The 18,564-nt window shown below is 42.6% G+C and overlaps 1 protein-coding gene across 3 annotated transcripts in view; it reads right to left on the bottom strand.

The window, feature by feature from the left end:
* PHACTR1 (phosphatase and actin regulator 1) overlaps window positions 1-18,564 on the bottom strand; it is a 317,945-nt gene that overhangs the window by 174,900 nt on the left and 124,481 nt on the right. Inside the window, exon 1 of one of the 3 annotated variants that reach the window (XM_074828378.1) lies at window positions 7,833-7,875. The exons of the other annotated variants lie outside the window; for them this stretch is intronic. The gene's annotated coding sequence lies outside the window, so the exon portion shown is untranslated. Of the gene's footprint in view, window positions 1-7,832; window positions 7,876-18,564 lie in introns of those variants that run through there. 3 annotated transcript variants of the gene reach the window in all.

Below are 18,564 nucleotides of genomic sequence, written 5' to 3'. Positions count from 1 at the left end.
AGATAATTTGCATCTGTTTTAAGGAGAATAAAGTATATCGCAAACTAGTTCACAGCACAAACTTAATATATTGTTGCATTCTTGAAACGGATATTGTTTTTCACTGTCTTATCACATTTAATCTCTGAGGTTTTGACACAATGAAAGTTTCCCTGTAATAACTGCATAGAGACTTCAAAAATTATTTTGTTTCCCTAATGGAATGTCACCAGATTATGATTAATTTGCCTCTCCCTTGAGGTTTCAAAAAAAGATTATTTAAAAAAGAAAAGAAATAAAAAAGGCCAATCTAAAGGGCCACCTTTTCAAGTATGACTAGCGACTATGGGGGCCTAGCTTGAAGTGCACTAAAGATTTCCGAAAACAAGGGGTGAGAATTTTCTAAAAGGCAGCCCTCTAAAATAAGTCCAGATGGTCACATTAGCAAACAAATAAAACAGCAATTGTTTGGAAATAGTAAGCTTAAACCCCATCATTTTTAATCCCATCTTTAAATATAATTTCTGAAATGACACCATGGACTTTACAGCCAGACAGCAGAGAAACAGCTTTGTTTCAGCAGAGCGTGACTCCTGGAGACACAGAGTCACATAAGAGACAGCAGCAGGGCTGCAAGTGCAGCAATTATAACAGCACTTCTTCAGGGAAAAGCAGCTTGTAAGCAAGAAACTCAGATACAAACCAGGTCAAAACCACTCCAAAATGACTCAGAGGTCTCAGACTTGAAAACAACGGGTCAATTTTAATGGCTGTAAAAAACCCCACATTGTTCTCCTGAAAAGTTATGCATCAGAAATAAAAAGATGAACACATGCAGAGCTGATTGCCAGGTAATCACTTCTCCTACAAAACAAGTTCCTGGGCAACCTACACAAGGGTCGGATGCAATCCTGACCTAACTAGGAGAGTCTGGCATACAGCATGGTCTGTGCCCCATCTGAGCATGAATTTACTGCCTCGGTTTGCAGTCCATCCCTTAGGGCAGTCTGGGGAGTGTGTGAACTTTGTAAGTAGTTTCGGTGCCTACAATGAAGGCTAGCAGACACTCAAAACATGGTTCCTTCAAACAGGTTTGCTCCCTACAAGCAATGTCTCTGTTCAGCCCCTGTAACTGCTGGCACTGCCAGTTTGATTTCTGTCAGATGGTTTCTCCTCACCCTCCTTAGACTGCCAGTTCTCCAAGGCCAGACATCTTAGGGCCCACTCTAGATTGGTGGTAGTAGGTTCATTTTCTTAATTTCTTGTTTTTTAAGTGAAAACCCCAACAAATCACTGTTCAACACCATGGCATCCACACCAAATGCCTCTCATTGCTTCTGCTATTTAAAGCATCTGTAAATAACTGATAAGGACACCAGGACTTACTTATCTCTGCAGATGGCTTATTGTTTTGGCAGAAGGGGGAAAACCACCACCTCGGGCCTAAAGGAGGTTTCCTAAGAGGACATTAGTCACTCCTGCTGCTCGTGAGTATATTCTTAGGCCTTGGAGCTACCACATCTACATGGTCTGTGAATGGGACAAAGCTTTTTTCACACTGAGATAAATATGCAGAACACCATACTAATTAGCTTGATACACTGCTAGTGTAAGATAGCATAAGTCTATCGAGTTCAACATGGCTAAATCATTTACGCTCACATGACATCTGTCTTAAAAAAAGGAGTAATAAATAATAGTCACCTAGACACTAAGCCCATCTCTTCCCTTAAAGGGCTACACTCGCTTTGCATCCTAAGCACAAACGTGTCTGTACAGATGAAATCTCCCCGGGTCATTTTCTTGCTGTGGGGTAAACAGTTATATTATGTCCATGACAAACTAGAGCAAAACAGGTAAATTTGAAGTATGGGTGGTCGCTGCTTGGGCAAAGCAGCCGAGAGTGGACTGGTCTCTCAATGATAACAATCCCACCAACCTTCCTTCAATGCTCATTTCAAAACCTGAAGTTTTCCCCAGGAGATTTAACTCTCATCTGGGTCAGGTCTCCAGTGAATAGATTACCTTGGCCTTTGCGGAATACAGAAAGTACATTTGGCTAGTTACATCACTTGGATCTTTTCACTCTACTCTGAATAACTGCTTACGGTAGCAGAAACGAAAAGAGAAGAACCATTGCTTCTTTATTTTCTTTCTTCTCTAAAAATGTGATCCTTCCCCCCTCCATTCCCCATCCTTATTTTCAGTCATTTTTGATTCTGGATAGTTAACAAAGATACAACACTTACTTTCACGTTTTGTTTGGGTTTTGTTAATTAAAACTAAGATGACTCAGAAGCCTTATATGCTTAAAACACACACCTTTCTTTCCTATTTACTTGTTTGAGATACAGATTCAACGGAAGTCATCCACTGTTCCCTATGCTCCTCCCCCCACCCCACCCCCGCCAAAAAAAAAGCCAGTAAGACATAGTTGAGCATAAAACAATACCAAAATTCTCAGCTGTCTCTGGATCAGCTGCTCAGAGGCAGCAAAACTGAAAGAAATCTCATTACTGTGACGTAACAGTCAATTATAATAAGCTTTAATAAGATTTAATGTTAGGTACTGCAGCCTGACTAATCTGCAGGTATTTCTATTAGTGGGAACGGTGTTCTACAAGTTTCAAGTTTTATTTCATTGCACCACATTAAGCAAAAGGTGGGAAAGGTACAAAGGGAGACAGATTCATCCCCTGTGTAATTATGCTGACTCCAACAGCAGATCCCTTTCATTCTTGGAAAGGCTCTGACTTGATGTCAAATCCATGCAGAGCCTGAAGGCTTCTCCTGATCATCATTTTCCAGCAGAATATTGAAGGGTTTTTGCTTTTTGGGTTTTAAGTGTTTTCCCAATACATTTCTAAGTGTATATAAACTATCAAAATGAAAAAGACAAATGCTCCATGCTTCAAGACATTTTGAGTTGGATTCACACTTGAACAGTCAGACTTGAGTGCCTAAGGGCAGAACACACCACTGAAAGTAGGGCTTGCAGCCCAGCCTGCCATTACATTTGGAAGAGGTGGAGTATTTTGGAAAATACATCATTTCTCTAGGAATGCTTGGCCTTGCAGTGCTCAGCAAAAATCTCCCAAATCTCTTCTACAGCTTTAAAGACTCACAATTTAAATTTTCCAAAGAGTTAAGTCTTGCCTACTTTTACACTGAAATGCTACAGAATGGAGCACCATTTTAATATTAAACCATTAAACTGAGTGACCTGACATCCTGAAGTCCCTTCTGACCTAAATTATTCTGTGACACTAAGTAGAGTTGGTTTACTCAGAACTGAATTTTGGAAAGTTAGACAACTTTCCCCAAAATTATTTTCCTACTCAAGTAGAAGAACCCTAAAAAAATAGATTTAAAATAACAGCATGAAAAATTGAGAGTAATGCTCCAATTTGTTTTGGTACTGAGTAAAGTCTGGGCCATCACATGGGACTTTTTTCCTATTTCACTGTTCTGAAACAACTCAAAGTGTGACAAAAAATATTTTCAAGACAGAATATTACTTATTCCATAGCGTGGGCTTCTGCTCATCTTTCTTGTTATTCGAAACTGTCATGGGGGAGGGGAAACAACTATTAAACAACACTTGTCTCTTAAAAAATGCTTTCTGTTCCTGCAAACAGAGTTTTTTACCCTACAGCTGCACTCAGAAAAGTTCCTAGCATTCTCTTATATTGTCAACATTGTACATCTATAGGGATCTGACAACTGGTTAGGAGAACTAAAAAAACCAGGTACATTTTGCCATTTCTTACAGACATTTTACATAGCTCTATCAGACCAAGACTGGGTGAAACAAGAATTACTCAGAGGCAGAAATAATGCAATGTTCATCAGAGTCACAGCTACAGTTTGCTCAGCACTTCACCTCTAAGTGGATTCTGTGATTCCCCGACTCATTCTACTTCATAAATACAACCCTGCACAGATTTTTCTGGGTTTGTTTTGTTTTACCCTCTCTAGTTAATACTAAGCCACAGACTTTCTAACAGGCACATTTGCTTTTTTACCAGCTTGATTGGCTGTTAATGCTGAAGACACCTCTGTTCCACTATCTGATGGTAGGATTAGAAAATTTGAGGAATCTGAACTTTAATCACATGCTTATTGCAATCTGTTGCTTGAAGATCAAGGCAAAAATGAGTAAATTCTAGTTTGTTTCTCAATCTGATTTATCAGATCCTAACCTCTCTGTTAAGCCAGAATTTTTCTTCAACATATGAAAGATTGTGTTGGTCCATTTTTTTCCTTTGTCATGTACCACATCCAGTTTCCTTGGAAATGCTGTCATTTGCAGATCATTTATCCAATAAAGCATGACGATTCCTTCAGAGATTAGCAGTCTAATCTTAAATTAGACTGACTACCCCTTGTGAAAATCAACAGGTCTGTGCTTTCCCAGCTATTTACTTGTAACTCTTAATGCCCTCAGCAAAGGTAATGCATGGAAATAAGTGTGACTATGCTGAAATAAGTTGCAGATCATTCAACTTCTGATCTCCTAGGAGTGGGGAGCATAGAGAAAAATTTTGTAAGAAGACAGTCAAATTATATTTTTTTCTTCTTCAATATCTTTGAAAGATACTGTAGGGATATGCTTTTAGCTATCTGTAAGACTAACTAGCCAGCTTCCTTGATAGCTGTGAACATATTTGACTACACAGATACTCCCTGTAATTTCACTGAACAATGGCATTACACAAGTGTCGTGGTTTGAGCCCAGAGGGCAGCTGAGCACCACACAGCAGCTCTTGCTCACTCCTTCCCCCTCAGAAATGGGAAAGAGAAAATAAAAAAAAAGGCTTGGGAATTGAGATAAGGACAGGGAGGGATGAATCACCCATTATGGTCATAGGCAAAAGGCAGACTTAGGGAAGAAAAAGAACATCAATTTAATTCCACCACCACCACTTAATTTAACAATCAGAGTAGGACGGTGAGAAGTATAACCACATCTTAAAAACACCTTCCCCCCCCATCGCTCCCTTCTTCCCAGGCTCAGCTGTGCTCCTGGTTTCTCTCCCTCCTCCCCTCACAGCAGCGCAGAGGGGACAGGGAATGGGGGTTGCAGTCAGTTTATCATCTGTTGTCTGCTGCTCCTTCCTCCTCAGGGGAAGGAGCAGCACTCTTCCCCTCTCCAGCATGGGATCCCTCTCACAGGCGACAGTCCTCCATGAATTTTCTCCATCATGAGTCCTTCCACAGGCTGCAGCTCTTCCCAAACTGCTCCAGTGTGGGTCCCTTCCACGGGCTGCAGTTCTTCCCAAGCTGCTTCAGTGTGGGTCCCTCCCACACGCCACAATCCTCCCAGTGACAAACTGCCCCAACAGGGGCTTCCCACAGAGTCCTGGCCTTCTTCAGGCACAACCACCTGCTCCAGTGTGGTGTCCTCCATGGGCTGCAGGTTGGTATCTGCTTCACCAGTGACCTCCATGGGCTGCAGGGAGACAGCCTGCCCTCTCACCACAGGCTGAAGGAGACTCTCTGCTCCAGCACATCTCCCCCTCCTCCTCCTTTCTTCTACTGACCTCAGTATTTGGAGAGGTGTCCTCACAACTCCTCCTCACAACTCCAAATCCTCCTCCTGGGTGCCCATTCTTAAATATGTTATCACACAGGTGCAGCTACCATTGCTAATTGGCTTGGCCTTGGCCAGAGGTGGGTCCAACTTGGAGCCGGGGGAGCTTCGAGAAGCTTCTCACAGGGCCCACTGCTGTAGCCCCCTCCCCTGCTACCAAAACCCTGACACACACACACACACTCCCAACACAACATGTGACGTATGAATACTTAAGTGTCCACCTGGGGAGACTGCCCTGCAGAGTGATGCTATTCAGTCATTTAGGTCACAGGAGGAGAGATGTTCTCCTGTAGCTGCACCCCAAGAAGACAACAGACAAGACCAACTGCTTCTCAATTTCAACTGGCCATGGTCTGTATTTTGGGAGCAGAACAAATAGGGTTGCAGTCTCAATAAAAGAGATGAGTTTACAAAGGCCCAGGTCTGCTTCTTAGGAAGGGCAGTGCAGTAAGCATAGCTCTACTAACACATTAAGGGCAGTAGAGTTAGGTCATAGCACCACTACATCTGTTGTGTGATGCCAGTGACAACTACAGATATGAAGGATGCCTTCTACTTACCAAAGTTTTACCTGAAGCCTTTTTACTGTGAGTATGTCCACTGAGAAGTGAATTCAGGGAAAAGATTTGGCAAATGTACTTAACACTGACAAAACTCTCAACCTGCAGCACAGTTAGCAATACTATTAGGGAGGACTGACAATCGTACCACATCTTATTTTGTGTTTCCCCATTTATTTACAAAGCAGCTTATAAGTAGTTCAGAGATGACATCACCCACCACCAAAATCTTCCCCTCTCTGATGTAGGTTTATACACAGCAACTCCATAAAATAAATACTAGGACCACTTCTTAAAACTAGACAGCAATAGCACAGTACAACCATCCAAGCTTACAGGTCAGGTTATGCCCTGCCATGAAAAGAAGAAACAATTAACAGAGAAAAGCTGTTATTTTGCTAATGGGTTAGTGGCTAAAACAGAGGGATTTGGTTTGCATTTCCAGTTCTTTTCCAAACTACTTCTTCAACATCAGCTAAGTTGTTTAGTCTTTGTAGGTTCCAAATGTTACTATTTTCCTACTTAGATGTCTAGTGTGGTTATGAATGGCTGAGTTTCAACATCTGTTTTTGTCCATGATGAAAGACAGCAGAGAAGTACACAGAGCAGAACACCCATTTTGTTCCATACCATGAACACCTATCTATTTACCTGACTGTTATGCATGTCTATAATCACAGCATCCTGTGCCAGCAATCAACCTCTCCATTCCCGGCCACGTTTTAGAACAGCTTGACCTGAAGCCCACAGGACACTTTCCCATTCCTCAATTTCTTTGTGTGAAGTAAACCAGGCAAATATCCCTGCTAATCAATGAAAGATTAATTCCATACTTAAAATCCATGCTGAAAGGTACTAGAGAGATCACCATCTCTGCTATGAATGCACCCTTCTGCCTTCACCTACAGTAGAAGATTGTTTCAGCACTTTTTCTTTCCAGTCTTGGATCTCAGTTTGTCCCTCGCTCCTCTTTGCAGCCTGACAGCTGCTGTAGCTCTGCATAATCACAGAGCACAGAATAAGCATAAAACTGACTCAAAATCTAAACTCCATTTCCAAGTGCATCCTCTGCTGTCTTTCTGAACAAGCCTCTTCTCTCTCCACCTGTGTTCTCCCTCTCTCCCTCTTTGTTATGGGCTTGCCCAGTTTGCATGAAGATGTAAAGAGACTGGTTTTGGTAGCCACCAGGCACTAGTAAAATATAGCTGCATTTTTTATCATCTTGCAGTACATTCAAAAAATCACGTCAACAACAGGGTTAAAAAAAAATCAGCAGCTGAACATAATTTCCCCCTACCTCAGCACTTTCTCACCCTTTCCTAAGCTTCTTTGCAACCAAGGGCTGAGAAAAGTACCACTAGGCCATTTCAGGTCTTCTAGATAACTTTCTACACCACCTCCATCATGTGTGCTGTTATTCAGCAGCTACTGCAGATCTCAGTTTCAGTAGGATTTGCAAGTCAATCCTCTATCTGTAAATCCCAGATGGCTCAGTGATTTTTAGCGCAGCTATTGATCTCCTCATTCATACATACCGGCTTCTGGGCAAACACACCCAGCTGCTCTCATCAACCCTGTCTGACTGCTGTGAGCAGAAAAGAAGACTTTGTGAACCCAAACGCTACCCGCTAATAATACCGCCACTTTGAGCAATAAAATTAGGCAGGGATAAGCATATGGTTTGCGCGTTTGCCTACCTGATAGAGATTACAAGGCTGCTGCCAGGCTCCCTCCCTCGATCTGCAACAGCTGTGCTTTCAGCAACTGAGCAACAGCCTTTCTAAGTGTTGTGCTCTGAAAACGCACACACTCTACACACACCCATCCAGCCTCGCCGTGCCAGACAGCCCCTTCTCCTCCGCCGTCAGCCAGAAGAAAAACAAGTTGCAATTCAATGACCAGCTCCCGTATGAAAGGAAGATACAGAGGTCGGAACAATCAATGCAATTAACCGTCCTGAAAACAGTGCAAGGCTTTTTGTAAAATGGGAACAAATCGGGTTTTATCTGCCCTTTCCCCCCTCCCATATATTACCTATAAATGAAGAAGGTCTTTAGCAGATCCCTGCATATTTTATGCCAGCTGCTCTTATTTCTCATTCTGTCTTACACCACTGCAGAACAGCAAGAACTGATTTAGGCTCCCCAGCAGTGGGGAAGGTGACTGCTCCTTACCTCCACAAAGCAGGGATTCCTACCTCCTTGCTGAGACCTCCGAGGAACCATTCATTCTGATATATCATGGATGAAACCGGTTTCAGAGACAGAGGGTTGTCGAAGGGGAGAGGAAACAAGCCAAAGATCCAGCTAGCCTTCCCTCCCCACCCATGCTCTTCCCCTCAGATCACTAAGCTTGCTACCATAAATGAAGCCTCCCTCCACGCTGCTGCGGCAGTAGTAGGAGATTTCAGGCAAAGTGGCATGGGTATTGTATACTACTGCCACTCGTTCATGTTTTAAACACTATTAGTTGAGCTTTGTAACATGCAGTTTGTCTCCTTCTGCAGGGAATTACTCAGCCAGGCAGTCACATGGCTGCAGCAGCACAATTAGAGGATTCAAACTGTGCTAAGCTCTTCAGGGTTTTGATTTGGAAATCATATGGGGTGGGGAGATAAATAAACCAAATGATGACAAGGAACTACTATCTTTGTGCAATTAGCAGCTTAACTCTCCTAGTAGGCACTCACCCGGGGCTTACTGTCATAGAAAAACAGTTATATAGTAAACCTCACCTAAGTTAGAAAGGAACCCATTCGTGCATTAAGTTTGAAATAAGCAGGCAAACAGGCTGCAACATGCCCTCAATAAGGGAATGGCTGCTGGGGTGAAGATATGTATGAATGTGTGTTTACCAGATCTGGGGGGCCAGAAGTTTCAATAGTATAAAAATAGTTGAAACTTTTAAACTCAAATTCAAGTCCCATACAAGCCTTCACCAAGGTTTAAAGGTGTTCACAACCAGGAGAACATTTCAGGGTTTCATAAATTCTAAAGTGATCTGATAAAAACATTTGGATCTGAGATTTTGGGTTAGACCAGCTCCATCATAACGCTCTGGAAAGTCTTTATTGCGCAGACACAATAAAATTAGCATGGAGTTGTTTATAAATGCAAGCGCAGCACAGAAACCTCTTGGCCTTTGTCACGGTGGGATCAACCATTGAGCTTGTTGTCTGATTTAAAACCCAGTCCAAGCCAGTTCTTCCTCCTCCCTGCCCAAACTTAAGTAGCGTTTGGATTCATTGCTGTGGTGCATCCGACTAATGACAGACTCCTGCAGCTATGGGTTGGATGTCCCATCAGCATGGCCAGGCATGGTGTTCAGGATGTGGGCCCCAACAAAAAGATCTCTGTCTCTGGTGGTTGCTGTCATGCCCTCCCTATCCACATTTGGTTAGGCATACTCCTTAGGTTCTCCTCACCCCCCAGGACCACCTTTCCTTCAGTTAATAGGCTGCTTCTAGCTGACTTTCAACTTCTTTCACAAATTGCTCATAATATTTCTTCGCTGATCACAGTTTTGCTTATTAATTGTTTTCTTTCTATTTAAGTTGTGTAATGAGGTAGGCTAGTTTCATTTTTACCAATTCACTGATTTTACAGATTAATGTAATCGTTCATTCTGGTTTCCCAGGATGTCCCTTCCCCCATTCCCCACACCAAATACATATTGCTACCAGCAGCCTTGTCTCTGCATTCAAGTCATTGCACAACACAGCTCTTGCTTATAATTCTCATTATGGTCAGTGGTATTACTGATGCTGCCAAAATGCATCCAAGAGCCAGCCAAAGACCAGAATCTTGCTGGAGGAGGCACTAATGGTGGTACGCCCCCCAGTGGGAATAGGCAGCTCCTCAGCACTTTGGCCCACCTCTGGCCTGTGGTATCTGTCCCTCTGAAACTTTCCTTCTGATCCGATCCAACCTGCAGCACTTTCAAATACAAATCTTTCAGCCTTCCAAAGTGCCCCTCGATCACTGTGTACTGCCATCCTCCGCTGAGGAGGGAGCTGAGGGGCAGCTGATGGCCACAACTACAGAAGTCAGTGTACTGGAAAATAAGCTCAGGAAAAAACGGTACCACTGGAAGGAAAAGTGCATACCTGCCCCCACCATTTACGTGACTTTTTCGCTCATTCTGAGCTGGTGATGTTTGTGGTCAGAATGATACAAATGTGGGTTGATCACCCAGCAGACAGCACTTGAACCTGGGGCCTGGCTGTCTCTTGGGAACCATCCTGCAGCTTTTTCATCTCTGAAAACCTTTCCGCTTTGGGCATGACACCACCCTGACACTCTCCAGCAAGCTGCCCTTTCCTTATCCATTCCACTTACCCCCTGCAAAGCACATGCATGAAGCCTACAGGAAAATAACATCCACAATAAATATGGAAAAAAGAAAATGCCATTGAAGTCTGCTTGGGTTGCTGGAAATGTCAGTGTGGGAGTCCCCAAACTCAGGGGGGACTCAGTGATGGGATGGATTTGGTGTTGGACTCTAATCTAAATGAAAACTGGCATGTAGAAAAGGCTTAAAGTAGAAAGCTGACAGAATATATTGATTTCTGTGATTTTACTGTCCTAAAACTATCGGCCTCTGGAAGGAACACATAGCACTTGTTTAACTTTGTATCTCACTTTGGCACAGAAACCTTTACAATAAAAAGGGGAGCTTAAAACCAGAGTAGAGTCTATACAATGGGAATCTGAATCAAAATCTATTACCCGTCTTGTGAAACAGACGGCAGTGTGTACCACAGCTGGCCCCTATAAATCACTAGCTGAACAAGAAGCAGCAAGTCAAATGGAACAGTGCTACTGAATACTTTTTGAACAGTTAGGAAAGCAACATCTGACGGTCATCTCATTAACATCTTTGGTGGCCTGACACGCAGCATTGCTCAGTTTCATCTTGAGAGGTCTGTGCTTGTCTGCTCCAGTAAAGAGAAGTTCTCCCCTCAACCCAGTTTTTCATTCTCCAGCCTCATCTACAGTGTGACTCAGGTTAGTTGCTTGTAACTACTGCTTAGAAATGCAAGGCGTACTTTCATTAAGGGGATCAACTGGAGAATCAGATGTTTCCTCTACCCAGTTTCATCATGTGCCATCTAAAAATAACCCCTAGATCTTAAATTTTATTATTTTAAAAGCAGTAATAAATATAGAAGAGCATTCTGTGTGACTGCACTTTGATTCACTATGTGTGGTCGGTCTATTTTTTTTTTTTTTTTACTTTCTGTGCTTTAAAAATAAACCTCATCAAATAGCTGTGATTCTGGCGTGTTCACATGACTTGGGAAGATGGGGTTCCACGAGAAACCACAGTGTGGAATGAAGTTGCGTGTGGTACTCCACACAGAAAGGCTGAACATTTTGGGCGGCCACCATCTTTGGTGCAGCTCCACTAGGTTCACTGAACTCAGTACAGTGTGTCCAAACCAACTGTCTTTTGTTTCTGCATGGTAGAAATAAACATGAAAAGATAAAACCTATTTCATCAAAAATGTAAAAAAAAAATTCAAGACATATCAAAGAGGAAAATGGGCAAAACAATCTGGTGTCAAGCAGAACATACATGTGAAACAGACAGCAATACTTTATCCTAGTTTTGCTAGATAGACTTAATGCTGTATCTCTGTGAAGCGAGTCCATTGAATTATTTTTCCTTTCCTCAGTATAACATGTTTTAAAAAAAAAATCCAAAACCTTGTCTATTTCAAACTCCCTAGAGATAATGTTAAAATAATGCCTAGCAGAATTTTAATGACAGAGAGATTTACTGCAGATTAAATTTGATTAAGTATCGTTAAGTAATGAGGCATTTCAGCGGACTCTAAAATAGTGAGGGAATTTCTGAGTTTAGTCTTTTGTCTTTAATACTTTGAGTAATTTACTAATATAGTTCATATTATGTAGTGTTTCACACAGGCAATTTAAGTGCATGTTCAAAAAAAAAAAAAAAAAAAGCCCATAATATAAATATTCCTAACATAAAGATGCTGTATTTCAGAGAAAATTCACAAAACAGAAATGCTTTGGAAGTGATAGTAATACTTATACAGCATCTTACATCTTCCAAAACATTCAGCAGAAAGAGTAACCAACTAATCCTCACAACACTCCTTTGAAATTCACAGATTACTAATTCTCCTTTTACAGATAGGCCTACCGGAGCAAGATAGTAAAGTTCTATGGCTAAAGCCATAGGGACAGCTAAGACTAAAAATCAAATGAGTAATGACAGCTAACATGGTTCTAGACACACATCTTAAATAATTCTCAATGAATAACCCATCATTTAAAAAAAGTATGTACTGAAGTCCTGTTTCAGGTCTAGTGACAGGAACAGGTTTTGGTGGTGTTCCCTTCTCTGTGCTAGTTCCCTGGGCAGCACCTACCACACTGCAACCCGATTCCCACCTGGCTATTAGACAGTACTTTAGTACAACTAATTTAACAAAGACCTTCATGAAATGGGTAGTATAAATGAATACAGATGAAACTTTCCACAGTCTTGCACACAGTTTTGGCTATCTACTCTGAGATATGATACTGTACAGAAGGCATTTGGATGCCATGCTGCATCAGATCATGCGAAGAGTAAATTCTGTATGGCACGCACACTTTACACAAGCAGTCTTATTTTCAGAATAGTTACTTTCGTTATCACATATCCCAGTAGTTCTTAAAAATGCAAGCTTGGTCCAAATTCTTCCCGATGAGAAGCACAGTAGCTCACTCTATATTGAAGGGCCACATGATTCTGGGAGAAGAGAAATAACCATGCGTCTATGTGAGGAATAAGTACATATTTCAACCATAAGCGCACATGACATCCTTTTTAATTCACAGACATCTATACTAGGGCAAAAGTACAGGCAGACTTGTTTGGCTTGACGATGTATGAGTCTCCCCCACTGAATCAATCTGGATGCTGTAGCCAGAGCCATAACAAAAGCAGGAGAATGAAAATTGCTGGTCCTCAGTATCCTTTAAGAGGGGCATCAAATGTGACCAATAGCTCTGCTGACTGCTATAAAAAGATAGGCTGTAGACTCACAAGGGCTGAACAAGTGGCATTTGGAAAGAATAGGAGAAAGAAGCAAGTATGATGAGACTTGGCTTCAAGGTAAAATCTAAAAGCAACAGTAGAAAAACAGTTCAACCCACAGGGAGAATTAATTATTCTGTGGGTATCTCCATACCTTGGCTAGGAATTCTGACCAGCACCTGTGAACCAAATTTAACCCTTTGTAGATCTACTGACTTTGTGTGGTGTCTTTACTGAATAAATTTCTGAAAAAGCTCTGGGATGCTTACCTAAAGCTCTTTGTAATGAGAAGTAGTTCAAGAAAATCCACATTACCCTAACAGTGAATCTAAATACAGACCAGACTAATTTGATCTTGTCTCACTGAAGGTTTGGAACTGCCTATGCAAAAAGCTGGGTTAAGTTCTCTCACCTTAGCTTGCAAGTAATTCCACTGAATTTTGTGCTGTCAAGGTAGTGAGTAAGAGAACAGCAAAGTAGGATTACCACGACAAAGCTATTATCTGGCTTTGATGTGGAGGTGGATTCAGGGGTCATCTGAAGCATCTCAAATGCCAGTACTGGTGGTTTTCACAAACAGCTGTTTCTCTCACATCACAAATGTGTATTTTTAGAACTTGTTGCCTGTTAAACAAGGGAGGTTTTAAATGGGATCGAGGGCAAAACAAAGCACCTGAAGAGAGGTGCTCACACTTTTGGATGGTGGCAATGCAACCCAGGTGCAAATGGTCTACTTCAGGACACAAAGTTCTGCGAACAAGTGAGAACAGCAAATGAAATGGCCAATACAGAGTAGAGAAAATATGCAGGACCCATGTTTTGCTTAATATAGCTCCATTGCTAATACAGCTCTTTAAATAGAATAGACTTTGATGCTATTCCTAGTGATAGAATGGAATAGACTATTTCAGTTGGAAGGGACCTACAACAATCATATAGTCCAACTGCCTGACCAATTCAGGGCTGACCAAGTTAAAGCATGTTGTTAAGGGCATTGTCCAAATGCCTCAAACATTGACAGGCATGGGACATCGTCCACCTCTCCAGGAAGCCTGTTCCAGTGTTTGACCACCCTCTTGGTAAAGAAATGCTTCCTAATGTCCAGTCTAAACCTCCCTTGTCTCAGATTTGAACCGTTCCCACATGTCCTATTACTGGATCCCAGGGAGAGGAAATCGGCACCTCCCTCTCCATTTCCCTCCTCAGGAAGCTGTAGAAATCAGCAAGGTCACCCCTCAGCCTCCTTTTCTCCAAACTAGACAAACACAGTGTCCTCAGCTGCTCCTCCCAGCACACATCTTCCAGCCGTCTCACCAGCTTTGTTGCCCTCCTCTGGACGCATTCAAGGACCTTCACATCCTTCTTAAATTGTGGGGCCCAGAACTGCACACAGTACTCAACGTGAGGCCACACCAATGCTGAATACAGCGGGATAATCACCTCTTTTGACTGGCTGGTTATGCTGTGTTTGATGCGCCCCAGGATGCGGTTTGCCCTCTTGGCTGCCAGGGCACACACTGCTGACTCATATTGAGCCTGCTGTCAACCAGCACCCCCAGATCCCTTTCTGCAGGGCAGCTCTCCAGCCACTCCTCCCTCAATTTATTCCTGTGCCCAGCATTACTCTGTCCCAAGTGCAGGATCCGGCATTTGGAATTTTTAAGTTTCATGCCATTAATCGTAGCCCAATACTCCAATTTATCTAGATCCCTCTGCAAGGCCTCCTGCCCCACAAGAGAGTCAACAGCACCTCCCAGTTTGGTATCATCAGAAAACTTGCTAATGGTGCATTCAACTCCTGCCTCCAGATCACTGATAAAAAAATTGAACAACACTGGCCCTAGAATTGAGCCCTGCAGAACACCGCTGGTGACCAGTCACCAGCCAGATGTAGCCCCATTCACTGCAACCCTTTGAGCCCTGACGCTCAGCCAGTTCTACACCCAATGCACCATGAACCTGCTCATCCCACTGTTGGATAGCTTGTCCAGAAGGATGCTGTGAGGGACAGTGTGAAAAGCCTTACTAAAATCCAAGAAACTACATCCACTAGGCAGGTGACCTTATCGTGGAAGGATAGCAAATTAGTTAGACAGGACTTTCCTTTGTGAACCCTTGTTGACTGTGCCTGATGATTGCATTATTCTTTAAATGCCTTTCAAGAGTATCCAGTATAATCTCCTCCATAATTTTTCCAGGAACTGAGGTTAGACTAATAGGTCTGTAGTTCCCTGGGTCTTCCCTCACACCCTGACTGCATATAGGGCAACTCCTATACCAGGCAGTATCAGGGAAAAGAGCTGCACAAAATCCATGTCTGTGAAGCACACAGCCTTGTGTGTGAAGAGTTCGTTTGAGGGCTTAGGAAGCTGCAGAGACAAATAAATCTCCAAATAGGGGGTTTAAGTTCTGTGTTCCGGTACACCCTTAACATTCAGTGCCTGTATACATCTCAGCCCCTGGGGAGAATTAAGTGTTTGTGAATTGTGGCCTGAGCCACCTGACAAAGAGCTGTGAGCATTGAGAGGGTCAGTGTTTCACAGAGCTGGAATGCTGTGGAGCAGCAGAATGCCTCAGAAATTATTACTCTTCTGTTTTTTTAAGGACTGAAAGAGACCAAAGGAATAATTTTCTGACCCCACGTTTAAGAAGACTGTCAGAAGACATGCGCAGAAGATGCCTCACTCCAACCACTCTGAGCTTCTTAAACAAGGAAAGTACCCAGGGACATCCAGATTGTTGGCAAGAAATGTTTATGCAAACAATTTTTTTTAGTTCCTTCTAGCAAATTCATGAACAGAAGCTTCTTTTTTTCCAGTACCAAAAGCCAGCAACTATTAACTGGACAAAAATAGGCATCTGAGCACTACAAAAAGGAGATTTTGGAGAAGCAGTCTGTGGGAGTGTCCTGCCTTTGGAATAGATATAACCAATGGAAATGCAATTGAGCACTGCACTGGCCGAGTTTGTTGTCACAAACAAACCTGAAAGGCTGGACCCAAACTCCAGGTTCAGGAGGTGTGGATTTGACTCATATGCTAATTCCATAGCCTGGGTATATCTCCGCTATATTCAGTGTAACATCAAGCAGACACTTTTTATCATAACACCCACCAAAGGGCCACCTGAAAGACTCATCCATGAAATGAATAACCACTGCCATTTACAATAATTTATCATATGAACAAAGAAGAAAGAGTAGGAAACTACTAAGACTTCCTTAAATGACCATAAGGACATCAAAACTAATAATGATTCAAAAAATCCCGTTCAGCTAAGTGCCATGGGTTGCAAGAAAGCTGGAAAAACTTCAGAGAGTAAACCTTGAGACCACAGGTAGAAGAGGCTGAACCAACAATTGCCAGTACCGAGGAGCAAATGAAGCTTTTGATCTTTTAGAACCAAGATGTAAACTGAATTCCTACTACAGTACTTCTAATACATCTCTGCTTTCTAACTCTTCAGAGAAATGCTTTTATTCTCTTATTCAACATTTGAGAGAGCACAGACTGCACTACTTGCACAGTTAATGAAATAACCCACTTATTGGTACACTTCAAAAGTACGTCCAGAAGAACCCACACAAATTTTTCCCCAGTAAATACAAAACCCTGACACAATACCAAAAGCTCACTTAAGATTAATACAATGTAGATGACACAATCCATGCTGAAGGTATCAACTTCAGAAAGAAATGTCTTCCTCCCATGTATTTGTGGATCACCTTGAAGACAGGGAGTACTGTTTTTGGGAACCCCACTGAACTAACGGGAGATGAGGTTCCTCTCTTGTCCTGCTCTAACATGATCTCCTTTGGTCAGTAGCCCTTTGAAATGTGCAGCCACACTCTTAAGTTGCATGGGTGCCTGGTATCAATACAGGCTGGGGGATGAAGGAATGGAGAGCAGCCCTGCAGAGGAGGACTTGGGGGTACTGGTGGGTGAAAAGCTAGACATGAGCTGACAATGTGTGCTCGCAGCCCAGAAAGCCAACTGTATCCTGGGCTGTATCAAGAGAAGTGTGGCCAGCAGGTCAAGGGAGCAGATTCTGCCCCTCTGCTCTGCTCTGGTGAGACCCCCCTGGAGTGCTGTGTCCAGCTCTGGGGTCCTCAGCACAAGAAAGACATGGACCTGTTGGAGCCAGTCCAGAGGCCACAAAGATGATCAGAGGGATGGAACACCTCTCGTCTGAAGAAAGGCTGAGAGAGTTGGGATTGCTCAGCCTGGAGAAGAAAGGGCTCTGGGAAGACCTTATTGCGGCCCTTCAGTACTTAAAGGGGGCTTATAAGCAAGATGGGGACAGACTTTCTAATAGGGCCTGTAGCAACAGGACAAGGGGTAATGTTTTTAAACTAAAAGAGAATGATTCAGACTAGATATAAGGAAGAAATGTTTTACTATGAGAGTGGTGAAACACTGGAACAGGTTGCCTAGAGCGGTTGTAGATGCTCCCTCCCTGGAAACATTCAAGGTCAGGTTGGACGGGGCTCTAAGCAACCTGACCTAGTTGAAAATGTTCCTGCTTATTGCAGGGGGTTTAGACTGGATGACCTTTTAAGGTCCTTTTCAACCCAAACTGTTCTATGATTTGATGATTCTGCGGACCCTTGTTCAGGTGTTGGAAGCCATCCAGCTTCCCTTATCTGCTAGGTATAATAGACAGAGCACAATCCACAGCCTACTGCTGTGATTCTTTTGAAATACTGTGTCAAAAAGCATTTATTGCTCCAGCATCAGTGGGCCTGTGCTCATCACATCAAGGATCACCCTCATGATTAGCAGAACACTTGGGAAAATGTCAAAGCTGACTAACTTGACCAGTACTCAGACTTCATCAATCTATCCATAAAGCTACCTTTGTAACGCAATGAGACCATCTTGTCTTTTATGTCCTGGCAATTAGCAGTCTTTTTGCTTCTCCAGTCTCAAATTTAAAGAAATAACGTTACCACACACAAAAAAAGAAAGTGTTCTCTTATTGGTAACACTAATGGTTTTGGTTTCTTAAGTTTATTCAAAGAAAGCAAACAAACTATCCAAACCTAAATTGAACTCACACAAAAAAAGCTACTCAGCTAAATTTAGCTGCAGAGCCGATGTCTAATATGTCACAAATCAATGACACACACATGAACACTTCCCAAATTGTCAATGAAAAAAGGTCACACCTTCACAGGAGGTGCAAGAAGATGCTATAGGAACCTCCCTGCAGGGATCTCCATAGGATTTAATTCTACTCTGAAAGGGGGTTTTCACATGATGCAGTACTGCGTGATACACCAGTAGCTGCTACAGAACAGATCAAAGCTCCTTGTGCACCAACCCTTCCAGGTTAAATCACAGTCTGTGACCAAAGAAAGAAGCCAGAATTATTAAC

This window comes from Strix aluco, chromosome 1 (assembly GCF_031877795.1).
Source record: "Strix aluco isolate bStrAlu1 chromosome 1, bStrAlu1.hap1, whole genome shotgun sequence".
Taxonomy (NCBI): domain Eukaryota; kingdom Metazoa; phylum Chordata; class Aves; order Strigiformes; family Strigidae; genus Strix; species Strix aluco.
The sequence above is the reverse complement of the archived record's forward strand: the minus strand, read 5'-3'. Positions and strand labels throughout refer to the sequence as shown.